This window comes from Convolutriloba macropyga, chromosome 2 (genome assembly GCF_964194025.1).
Source record: "Convolutriloba macropyga chromosome 2, txConMacr16.3, whole genome shotgun sequence".
Lineage (NCBI taxonomy): Eukaryota > Metazoa > Xenacoelomorpha > Acoela > Convolutidae > Convolutriloba > Convolutriloba macropyga.
Window position 1 is genome coordinate 50,952,060 of NC_134469.1, and position 12,369 is coordinate 50,964,428.

Below are 12,369 nucleotides of genomic sequence, written 5' to 3' on the forward strand. Positions count from 1 at the left end.
ATACAGATTGCGGCATCTTCTATTTTTGGGGTCATTAGATAAGTTGTTTACAAATTAAATTCAGGGTCCCGAAGGGTTTCCTGTTTGCCCCAGAGGTTTGGAAATTTACACCCTCAATGCAAAAACCTGCCAAGTGCTTGAAATGCGCGCAATTTAGCTAAATGAATTTTGCGCTTTAAGCCCTTTTTACCTTCAGGGTTAAAATATGTAAATTATTTGTTTCAGATTTTAAGTTTAGCATCTATCACTTTGACGTAAATCTCTTGTACCCGTGACATGCAACATGTACTTGCAAAAATTGCTTTTAAACTAAATCCGTTAGGATAAGGTTGCAATTTTTTAACTGCAGTTAAAGTTTAGAAGCACTATAAGTAAAATCATATCGCCTTGCAATTGCGTAAATCATAACCACTCCTCCCTAATAATTAAGCACTCCCCCTCCCCTCCCTCTTGGGGGCCCTCCCTATAACACCTGCACACAATTGCATTGTTGCCTTTAAATATAGCAAAAACAAACAAAAGCCTTTTTATTGTATAACTTTTGCACCTTTATAAAATAGAATCCCATTGTTAAACTGGTTCTTTTCAAATGTAATAACCCTATATACTTCATATAAACCATATATTATCCGGATATTGGAATTCACAATAAGGGAAAACTGTGAAATAATTTTATACCCATGTGGTGGGCTAAGTTTAGAAATTGCGATCAGCTTCTGATGACTTCTTCTAATGTTCATAACTTTTCTTACCAAAGCTCTTTGAAGTGAGCGGTTCTTTCCTGAAAAGTCATACTGCGTGAACTAATTGCTTTACCTGGTCAGGTTGGCTCAGCTGAACTTCATAGACACTCGACAGATAATTCAGGTGACCGAAAAGTTATCTCCAAGCAGATGGTTCTTTTGGCCGACAAACATTGTAAGCGGTAGGCCGAAAAATATTTCTGCAGTACTCGCCCACCTTTTTTGCTTGTTAATCACTTTAAAAGCATTTGAACCGCAATTCGACAACACTTTTTAATTTCGTGAAAATTGTTTAAAAAATATGTTGATCACAGGTTCTCTTCCCTAATAACATTTGCTTTTAAGAATTAAAGAATTCAGCGAACAAGTTTTCTAAAGAAATCCATATGTCGATTTTATAACATAAATTTTAAATAATTCTTGCTGATTGCCAACTATCCTGGTCCAATCTTTCATTCGAGTCACCCAAAAATCATCAGCCAATATTGAAATCTTATAATCTCGATTCCTACGGCGACTTTTAGTTCGATTGATGCGCAGAAGTTCTTCGGTGTGGTAGTTCGATTGTTTGAACAATTCGTTCTTCCTTGGCGTCTGCTAAACTTGGTTAATCTGAGATAAGAGAGTGGAAAAACACAGCTTAAAATTACTAATCCTCCCTTTTTAGTACCACCACTCACACAAGAGAGAGAGAAAAAAAACGGTATGAATGAATGTGAGGAAAATAGCTGAAAATTGGCAAACAGTAAACCTTATTCTATCTTTTGATCTTATGTCATCTTCTCCGCCACTTTTGGCTAAAACATCAAAAACAAACAAACGGCTCTTTAACACACTGCAAAATAATATCCAATGCTTTCTTCTGTTTTGCACTCAAGCATCTATTTTAGAGTGTTTTGTACTTGCAAACTGTTACGGATAAAATACAATATATTTTTCATCAATTAACACTTTTGCATATCTTTACATGAAGTTACGTAGAAAGTATGTGAAAAAAATACACTGGTCAATTCTCTTTCATTTTCTAGCAAAAACTGCAATCTCCTTTAAATCTCTCTAAACACTTTTCTTAAAGAGTTTGTTTATTAGTGTCCCAGATTTGAATCTTGTTCTCATGATGTTATAAGGAATAAGAGCGTAAGAAATCCACACTCTATTTCCCCGTGTGATTAATTTTGACCTTGATTCGAGTAAAAATTACCAGCATTGAAGCATTCTTCTAATTTCGCATATATTTTACCACCCAGTTCGCAGATTTCAACTACAGACCGCAGATTAATTTTTTTCAGCCTATTTATTTCGGTAACAACGGCCGCGATTGCATGGAATTGATTCCGATTAATTACGCCGCGTTAACCCGTCAATATTAGCCCGTTTTCGCAAAGCGTGCCCTCACTTTTCATCACTCAAGGACCCCCACTTGAATGTCAAACACACATCCCTCTAATCAAGCCAATAACTCCAACCTCACCAGTTGGCACTGTCACTCACAAATCCACTAAAAGAGCAGTTTCCCATCTTTTATTCCTGTAAACCCCACACACACACACACACACACACACACACACACACACTGCCCCTCCCCCACCTACTGTTTCTCCTTTTTCGTCCGTTTTAGAAAGCGCCTCTTATCAACAAGTGCTTATGGCTTATCCCGAGTTTTGAGCTTTGTCCTAGTTCGTTGAGTATAAAATTGTTGTGGGTTTATTTATCTGAAAAAGCGCCTTCTTCCTTCACAACTATTTCAGCTAATTGACACGTGAATATAATCCCCGCGTCGTGTGAAAAGACGTCTAACTGGTGAGTAGTTTATTTTCCATGCATATAAGAATTTGTTCCTCATATTGTGTTTAAGTTTTCTAAAGCGTAATAAAGACGTTTCAAAGACTTTTTTAACATATCTTTTCTACGCGTAGTAATTGAGTAATCAGACACCAGTAATCAGACAACAATCAGACACCAGGTGAAAGCATTTCAGGACTCTGTCTAAAATGAGAAAGCATCTAAACCTTCGGGGAATTTTAACAATCCCAGAATGGGCCCTAAAAGTTTCACTATTCAAGTTGGTTCCCCAATTACAATTTTCATTCAATTGGTCTAGCCGGGAGATGATTTTTTCCGATAGCTTAAGGACACTACAGTGGTAAGTAAACCTTTACAAATAGATCGAGAGAGACGTAATTACCCGGGTCGAGGTTTGGCGGTGAATATTCGTAAGAAATGCGGTGAAATGCGGTGAAAAAAAATAATTTTCACCGCGTATTTCTTACATCTTTTTGCGGTGAATGCGGTGAATCGCGGTGAATTATTTTTTTTTCACCGCGTCTTCAGTATTCTTACAAAAAAGAATTGTCCCCACACGGGTTCGAACCTCTGCCCTCCTGCATGCCTTCTAATACCCTGCAGGCCTTATTCCCCTGCGCCTACTGTCACTTGTTGCTTTGTTATTTCTTGTGAATTTAAATCAGATTGAGTAAACTTTGGAAACCATATGCGGTGAATTTTCGTAAGAAATGCGGTGAAATGTGGTGAAAAAAAATAATTCATCGCATTAAGCGGTGAAAAAGAATAATTCACCGCCACCGAGAACGCGGTGAAAAAAAATAATTCACCGCGATTCACCGCATTCACCGCATTTCTTACATTAATTTTCCATAATAGTCTATGTGGTGAATTTTGGTAAGAAATGCGGTGAATTTGGTGGTGAATTTTTGTAAGAAATGCGGTGAAAAGCGGTGAATTATTTTTTTTTCACCGCATTCACCGCATTTCTTACGCAAATTCACCGCATTCACCGCATTTCTTACAAAAATTCACCCTAAAACCTCGACCCGGGTATAATACATTTTCATTCCCACGTTGTATCTCAAAACTTTCTGAAATTAATTTCAGCAATCAATTATCAGATTAATTGTCGATAATAAAGCTAATAAAAATTGCTTCAAACTGGCTGCCATCAAGATAAGTAATAATCCAAAAGCACTCCAATGACATACAAAAATGTACGAATACTTCTCTTCTATACTTATCCAAATCATTTGACTCATATGGTCATCATTTTTTGACAGAGAGCTAGCTATCTATAGAGCTTATCTGTTATACACTTGATAGCCAACTTTTTGTCTCGACAGCAGCAGCGGTTCAGAAAGTAATGCGAGATCAGCTCATAATAGAGCACAGATAAGGTGTTCCATAAGAAACAGTCTCTTAAGCTCCTTTTACCTAATAAGGCAGACCCGACGTGGGCTCCTTTTACAGCCTTATGGTATAAAGAGCTAGAGGGCTACTTATCTCTGCGCGCGAAGTAGGCTTACCTATATCTCTAAGACTAACCGACTCAATGAGACACAGAAGAAAAACTTTGATCATTACGGTGGTAATACAGTACAGCACTGGAGTCAAGTGTATACACATGGTATATCTAAGCTAACAGACTGACTAGAGTTAGTGCTGCATGCGCTTTATATAAAAGAATAGTGTCTTCTCAATCTCTGATTTTTTGGAGGTATACATCCAGTATTTCTACAGCTACTTCCATCCGAGGTTAAGAGTTTTGAATCCGAATTTGTGAGTTGTAGCAGAAATACGCTGGATGTCATCCTTGTTGTATAGTGAAGTGGAGTGTCGTGTTGTCGTCAAAGTGGAGTTCTGACTTGTACCGTCGTCTGAAATCCCTGTCAGTAGAGTGTTGATTAATGTCGTCAGTGAGTAGTCCACTCAAATGTAGAACCAGCGAAGATGCCAGTTACAGGGCGTGCTGGCCAGTAACGTCAGTCCTGTGAAAGTACCCAACTGTCTCTCACTGTCCTATAGTGAGGATTTTTTCCCAGTTGCAGGATCGCTTGTAGTCTGTAGTGTCTGTCTGGTTGTACAAAGAGATTTCTGTTTATCCTCATCAAATACAGGGTTTTACCGACCGATCGAATTTACCAGCTTGCCTTCTGGTGTAAATCCGTCTTTTAGCAACTGTGTGAGCTACTTAATCTCCTAAACTTTCAGTGAAGTTTATTGCCTGCTGAGTAAGCTCCGACCGGAGAAAAGAAGAAAAGAACTGATCCTACTATTCAATTCTGGTTAAGAAGAGAGGAAGTTGAGTCTTTGGAGTTTGTGGGACAGTGAGCCCAATACGAAATCAATGGCCCGCAGAATTTTAGAAAATTTTGTTCTCGTGCGAGACAAGCGGCAAGTGCACGGGAGTATAGGTCAGTGCTGCAGTGAGGCTGCAAGGCCAGGAGGTGGTTGATGATCTGTGTTTCCTCTTTTGTTGGTTCGCGATTTGCCAGCCTGTCTACCATCCAGTCCCTGTAGTGGAGATTAAAAGTGTGCCTGTACATAACACTTTGTTGCGCCTCCCTCTACACACCGGAGGTTTCAATGGGGACAAGTATTGGTCTGTGAGTTTTCGCATAGAGTGACGAGAACAAAAAATAATTCTTGATCGGATGAAAATTTCGGAGGTTGCCTTCACAATAAGTGGAGTTAATGATTTAGCTGTAATTCACGTAGTAGGGTGAAGTGAGCTTGGAGTTTGAACCTTAGAGATTTGGACCAGGGGATTTGTTCTGTCGAAATTGTGCTGAACGAAAAGATAGTTGTGGATGGTGTGCAGCATCTTGGTCCGATTGACTTTGTGGGTTTGGATATTTACATCCGTTTGTGTTGAATGCAGAAAACCAAACTGAAGGTAGAAGGGGTTGTATTTCTGGTAAATACGATAAGGGACAACATGTCTCGCGAACATGATTGTAAGATAATCATTCTGGCGGTCGGCGAGATTGAAGAATTATCAGAATCTCTCCGTGAAGCGTAGATTAATGGGGAAGTGAAGGCACTCTAGTGGAAGGGCCTTCTCCCGTTCTTCCTCCACATACTTGTTCTCGTTCATGTCACGGCTACGTCCTGTTCTAGTGAACAAGGTCTAGCCGTGGTCTTTAACGTGTGATGAGGCGTTGTAGAGACATAGTTGATTCACCCTGTGACATGAACACCGTGGTTCGTGTTTATGCCCGGAGGATTTTTGAATTGGTGAAAGAGGAAATTCGGGCCAGGCGCTCTGCGTGGCACTGCTTGTGTGTGAATGAAGGGATTTACTCGTGCTTTTGAGGATGAGAGCTGTGAGCCTTGTGGTGGGCTGGTAATAAACCGAGCAAGCGACTGTGGGGCCCAAATTGGCGATGAACGCACAGGGTAAATCTCATGGGCCATAGCGCTGGGGCGTTTTCTTGGTGAAGGATCCGTGCAAGGGTAGTTGTTGGTTGAGGTTGGCCGATCATAATGAGGTGGTTGGGGAAGGGCGGTTGAGTTCGGGGTGGAGGGACTGAGGGTACTCCATACCTCGGCTGCTGGGTTCTTATGGGTTGTGACACGGGTGTGGGCATCAAAAGCTGAAGGTAGTTAAGTGGCTGTGAACGAGGGCAGAGGCCGCGAATCCTACCAAAATAGTCCCAATTTGAGACTACTGTTTCGATTGTGAGAGACCCAATTGTTCCACAGCAACGTCGTCAGCCCAGGAAGAGCTGTGTGGGGGCTGTGTTGGTGGCTGTGGCACCGGTCATGGCGGCTGTGGTGCCAAGGTGAATGTGCGTGGTTGCTATTGCCCTTGCATCAAGAGTTCTTGTGACTCAATGGTCCTGTTGTCGCGGTAGGTGAGCTTTTGTCACTCCCAATATATAGACTTAATTTTCTTGATGACGTGGAGGAAGTAGCGGGTGAAGGCTGTGGGTTCACCTGAGCAAGAGTGGCCGAATCCACAGACTGTGGCTGTGGGGAGGCATGGGCCATACTGAAGAGGGTCGGCGTTTGCATTTCGCATACTGACTTGGGCACTCGAGGGGCAGTGCCAAAGGTGTCAGTGGCGAGGGCAGAATATCGTCGACATCAAGCATGATGAGGTGGTATGCTGTAGTCATTGTTTGGAGGGTTAGGTGAACCTCCATTTCGAGAACTGGGGTTGACAGCTGTTGTGTCACTGAAACATTAAAATTTTATATAGGAGTAATTGGTAGATTTAATAGAAATTTTTCCGGGATTTTCTGATACTCAGTGTCATACTCGAAGGAGTTTTTAGAGAGTGATACAGCTTGTGAGCCTCTTCGTTTACTGGGTTGAAAAACATGGAGGTGTAAGGATTGAAAATCTGGTTTTCTGTTTGAGTGTATTGGTAACTCGTATCATTCATAAATAGAGGTAGTGAGAGTTGAAGCTAGTGAGAGTTGAGTGTGTTTATTAGAGTTATTGTATACAGGAGAGGAGAATTTCTTATAGAAATTTTCAAATATTCTGTGTAAAAATATCAATTCAGTTTGAGGGTGCCGTTTACTACTATCGGCAAAGTGCTTTCGTTTTTTTCTTTGGTAACGGTGGTTTATTTTGTGAAGAGTCTGATAGTAATACGTAGAAAATAGTTTACGAAATTACACCAAAATTTGGAGATTATGATTTTAGCTAATGTGATATTAGGACCTAAAGGTGATTTAAGTTTATATGGGTTAAATGCGCAACGAAATATCCCAATTAGACAGTGTAAGAAGGTATAAACAATCCATATTATGGTTAATTCTTAAGTACCATTGGTATCCAAAGAGTACTATGAGGGTTTCTTTTATTTAATTGCCATTAATTAAATCACGCCAGTCAAGACGGCGAGGGGTAAATTCTTTTCCGTTAATAAAGAGTTTATTGAACTAGTTGGTGTATTGACTTTGTAATTGTGAATATTGTGCTTATAATTGTGCTTGTTTTGCATGGTGTGCAAAATTAACTTCTTGTGCTGCCTCAAATTTTTTAGCGGCGTCATCTACTATTTTTTAAATTTCGTTTTGTCGAATGAATTAGTCCAATTTTTGCGACTATATATATCAATTTGTGCAATAAAATCCGCGTAAGTGAGGGGGCTTTCAACTTCATCCGGCGTGAAAGTTTTAACATGATTTTGCGCTTCAATTGGGTAAGGCGTTCAGCGATATGACCCATCGTTGTCCGCATCTAGTGATAATTGCTGATCAAAATTATCAGTTTTACATGGTGCTTTAATAGACAAAGAAAAATTTTACGTGTTACTCGATCTATAAATTGAAGTTTTTTCTGATAGAATATGGGAATTCGTTCAAAACAAGGCCAGGAGGTGGTTGATGATCTGTGTTTCCTCTTTTGTTGGTTCGCGATTTGCCAGCCTGTCTACCATCCAGTCCCTGTAGTGGAGATTAAAAGTGTGCCTGTACATAACACTTTGTTGCGCCTCCCTCTACACACCGGAGGTTTCAATGGGGACAAGTATTGGTCTGTGAGTTTTCGCATAGAGTGACGAGAACAAAAAATAATTCTTGATCGGATGAAAATTTCGGAGGTTGCCTTCACAATAAGTGGAGTTAATGATTTAGCTGTAATTCACGTAGTAGGGTGAAGTGAGCTTGGAGTTAGCATATTGAAGGCGTGAAATGATTTGGACCAGGGGATTTGTTCTGTCGAAATTGTGCTGAACGAAAAGATAGTTGTGGATGGTGTGCAGCATCTTGGTCCGATTGACTTTGTGGGTTTGGATATTTACATCCGTTTGTGTTGAATGCAGAAAACCAAACTGAAGGTAGAAGGGGTTGTATTTCTGGTAAATACGATAAGGGACAACATGTCTCGCGAACATGATTGTAAGATAATCATTCTGGCGGTCGGCGAGATTGAAGAATTATCAGAATCTCTCCGTGAAGCGTAGATTAATGGGGAAGTGAAGGCACTCTAGTGGAAGGGCCTTCTCCCGTTCTTCCTCCACATACTTGTTCTCGTTCATGTCACGGCTACGTCTTGTTCTAGTGAACAAGGTCTAGCCGTGGTCTTTAACGTGTGATGAGGCGTTGTAGAGACATAGTTGATTCACCCTGTGACATGAACACCGTGGTTCGTGTTTATGCCCGGAGGATTTTTGAATTGGTGAAAGAGGAAATTCGGGCCAGGCGCTCTGCGTGGCACTGCTTGTGTGTGAATGAAGGGATTTACTCGTGCTTTTGAGGATGAGAGCTGTGAGCCTTGTGGTGGGCTGGTAATAAACCGAGCAAGCGACTGTGGGGCCCAAATTGGCGATGAACGCACAGGGTAAATCTCATGGGCCATAGCGCTGGGGCGTTTTCTTGGTGAAGGATCCGTGCAAGGGTAGTTGTTGGTTGAGGTTGGCCGATCATAATGAGGTGGTTGGGGAAGGGCGGTTGAGGTCGGGGTGGAGGGACTGAGGGTACTCCATACCTCGGCTGCTGGGTTCTTATGGGTTGTGACACGGGTGTGGGCATCAAAAGCTGAAGGTAGTTAAGTGGCTGTGAACGAGGGCAGAGGCCGCGAATCCTACCAAAATAGTCCCAATTTGAGACTACTGTTTCGATTGTGAGAGACCCAATTGTTCCACAGCAACGTCGTCAGCCCAGGAAGAGCTGTGTGGGGGCTGTGTTGGTGGCTGTGGCACCGATCGTGGCGGCTGTGGTGCCAAGGTGAATGTGCGTGGTTGCGATTGCCCTTGCATCAAGAGTTCTTGTGACTCAATGGTCCTGTTGTCGCGGTAGGTGAGCTTTTGTCACTCCCAATATATAGACTTAATTTTCTTGATGACGTGGAGGAAGTAGCGGGTGAAGGCTGTGGGTTCACCTGAGCAAGAGTGGCCGAATCCACAGACTGTGGCTGTGGGGAGGCATGGGCCATCCTGAAGAGGGTCGGCGTTTGCATTTCGCATACTGACTTGGGCACTCGAGGGGCAGTGCCAAAGGTGTCAGTGGCGAGGGCAGAACATCGTCGACATCAAGCATGATGAGGTGGTATGCTGTAGTCATTGTTTGGAGGGTTAGGTGAACCTCCATTTCGAGAACTGGGGTTGACAGCTGTTGTGTCACTGAAACATTAAAATTTTATATAGGAGTAATTGGTAGATTTAATAGAAATTTTTCCGGGATTTTCTGATACTCAGTGTCATACTCGAAGGAGTTTTTAGAGAGTGATACAGCTTGTGAGCCTCTTCGTTTACTGGGTTGAAAAACATGGAGGTGTAAGGATTGAAAATCTGGTTTTCTGTTTGAGTGTATTGGTAACTCGTATCATTCATAAATAGAGGTAGTGAGAGTTGAAGCTAGTGAGAGTTGAGTGTGTTTATTAGAGCTATTGTATACAGGAGAGGAGAATTTCTTATAGAAATTTTCAAATATTCTGTGTAAAAATATCAATTCAGTTTGAGGGTGCCGTTTACTACTATCGGCAAAGTGCTTTCGTTTTTTTCTTTGGTAACGGTGGTTTATTTTGTGAAGAGTCTGATAGTAATACGTAGAAAATAGTTTACGAAATTACACCAAAATTTGGAGATTATGATTTTAGCTAATGTGATATTAGGACCTAAAGGTGATTTAAGTTTATATGGGTTAAATGCGCAACGAAATATCCCAATTAGACAGTGTAAGAAGGTATAAACAATCCATATTATGGTTAATTCTTAAGTACCATTGGTATCCAAAGAGTACTATGAGGGTTTCTTTTATTTAATTGCCATTAATTAAATCACGCCAGTCAAGACGGCGAGGGGTAAATTCTTTTCCGTTAATAAAGAGTTTATTGAACTAATTGGTGTATTGACTTTGTAATTGTGAATATTGTGCTTGTAATTGTGCTTGTTTTGCATGGTGTGCAAAATTAACTTCTTGTGCTGCCTCAAATTTTTTAGCGGCGTCATCTACTATTTTTTAAATTTCGTTTTGTCGAATGAATTAGTCCAATTTTTGCGACTATATATATCAATTTGTGCAAAAAAATCCGCGTAAGTGAGGGGGCTTTCAACTTCATCCGGCGTGAAAGTTTTAACATGATTTTGCGCTTCAATTGGGTAAGGCGTTCAGCGATATGACCCATCGTTGTCCGCATCTAGTGATAATTGCTGATCAAAATTATCAGTTTTACATGGTGCTTTAATAGACAAAGAAAAATTTTACGTGTTACTCGATCTATAAATTGAAGTTTTTTCTGATAGAATATGGGAATTCGTTCAAAACATTGATTTTCAAAGTTATAAAGTGGTGATGAAATAGTTTTATATTGATAGAGTGAAATAACATTAAAATTTTTTTAGTGTGGCAAATGTATTTCGCTGTCCTGTGATAACATATTCTACTAGTAAAGTTTTTACGTTAGTAAGTTAAAGGCGGTCTGTTTTAAATCTCGATCAAGATCCCAAAGTTTCCTGTATATAGATAATTTCGTGTAGTCCCAGTTATCCATTCGTTGTCCCGTGGATTATATACCATATTTACGAGCTGGAATGCAAAAGGGTGACTGCGATCGAGTTTTAAACGTCCTTCATTGGCTTCCATATTAGCTTTCCAGCGTGGATCATCGTTAAGTACATCAAACTGTATAATATCTGAGTGATAGTGATGTTTACTTACGAGACAAAGGCGTGCAAGTTCTCTAGAACCTTCAGTTTCAATGGGAAAAATCTTTCAATATTGCTAAGATACCAACTATCGTGATCAAACGGGAAGCCTCTCGTAACTGAGATCTTTCGGATAAAACTTTCTTTGTCGCTGAGTTTTGCATGTAAGGCGTATGCGCGTACTCGAAGCGTTCAAATTTGTGAGAAGATGGATACTTGAGCAGGGAGGATTTGAAAGCATGCAGGTTTAATCTTACTTTCACCAATCTTTTTGAGCTTATAATACTGCATCTTTGTGATATGCTGTGGGTAGCAATCAATCATAGTGAGTAACTATTAAATCTTGAACTCTTGACTTGTTGAAATCTTGCGATTGTCAACTTTAATTGGTTCATTCATAAAAAGTGGATGTGAAAAGCAGAAATTAATCAAAGTATTATCAAATTTGCATTGGACAAGTGTAAGATAGTCCGGAATGAGGACTATAGAAGACAAAGTACCCTGCAGTGTTTTTTGTATATCTGTCAAACTCATAGTGCATTTCTTGACAAATAAAGGATGATGGTTTGTTTTTACTTTAAAAATAGATGGGGCAGCGGCTTGTTGATGAAAGATTAGTTCGTCTTGTTCAACTATAATTTCAACAGTGAAAAAGATTTTAGATATTTTGAGTTAATCGTGAGCTCTTTGTTTTTGTACTGGTGTAATTTTGTATGACTTAGTGATTTTTTGCTTTGCCCAATTATGTAATTGTTCACCGTTAATATGGTCTCTAAAAAGTGCGGTTGGGGGAATTACAAATTGTGGGTCAATTTTTAGCGGTAAAGTTTGATAAGTTCTAGTAGTGACGGGTTATTTCCGAATACAGTGGTGAGAGTGTTGGTCCGTATCTGGGGTAGGATAGTTTGAGCTTAATGTGATAATAGGTGGTGTAAGGTGAATATTTAGTGGTAGTGAGCTTGGAAAAGAAAGTGATGAATTGACTATATTAAAAGAGTGCTTCCAGAGAGCTTTTGAAAGTAGACGCTCAATATTAGTTACTGGTCCTTGTGGCGGATTAAAGGGGTTGTTCGCAATTTGTGAGGGATTGGTGATGAAAATTGAGAACTGAGTAGATCAGAAGCGAAAGTGTTAGAAGAAAGACAAATATCTTGTGGTATATTGTCGATCTTAAAAACAGTGTGAGTTGGCTGTGGCATTTCGGAACTACTTGTCTTATTTATGTTAGAAAAGTTA

The 12,369-nt window shown here is 40.3% G+C and overlaps 1 protein-coding gene across 3 annotated transcripts in view; it reads left to right on the plus strand.

The window, feature by feature from the left end:
* The window catches only part of LOC142358743 (somatostatin receptor type 5-like), a 93,704-nt gene that overhangs the window by 5,993 nt on the left and 75,342 nt on the right, over window positions 1-12,369 (plus strand). Inside the window, exon 2 of one of the 3 annotated variants that reach the window (XM_075410296.1) lies at window positions 2,362-2,543. The exons of 1 other annotated variant lie outside the window; for it this stretch is intronic. The gene's annotated coding sequence lies outside the window, so the exon portion shown is untranslated. Of the gene's footprint in view, window positions 1-454; window positions 2,544-12,369 lie in introns of those variants that run through there. One more of the 3 variants, XM_075410295.1, reaches the window with a different exon arrangement.